Raw genomic sequence first — 388 nt, 5'->3', positions numbered from 1 at the left:
CGAATGAAAAGCTCTGCGAACTTTGAATGGATTTATATCAGCAAATAATATTTACACCGAACACAATTATTAAAAATATATATATATATATATATGAATTGAATGCATGCTGTGCAGAAAACTGCGCTATCGTGGTCTATCAATTTAGACTACATGCAACACGTTAAGCAATGGAAACTATTTTTAACGGAAATAACGGCACGTCTTTCCATAGCTGAATAGGAGAGGCTAGGGTCTAACATGGAAATAGTAAATAACGCTTTTCAGGAAGTCGAGAATGTTTTCCTTGGCAATTTATCCTAGGGCCTACACACATAACCCCCCGTCGAGCAGAGGATTGTCTGATTTTGTCTCTCAAAATGAAAATAAACATATGAACGAATATGAC

Source organism: Clupea harengus, chromosome 3 (genome assembly GCF_900700415.2).
Source record: "Clupea harengus chromosome 3, Ch_v2.0.2, whole genome shotgun sequence".
NCBI classification, from domain to species: Eukaryota; Metazoa; Chordata; class Actinopteri; order Clupeiformes; family Clupeidae; genus Clupea; species Clupea harengus.
The sequence above is the reverse complement of the archived record's forward strand: the minus strand, read 5'-3'. Positions refer to the sequence as shown.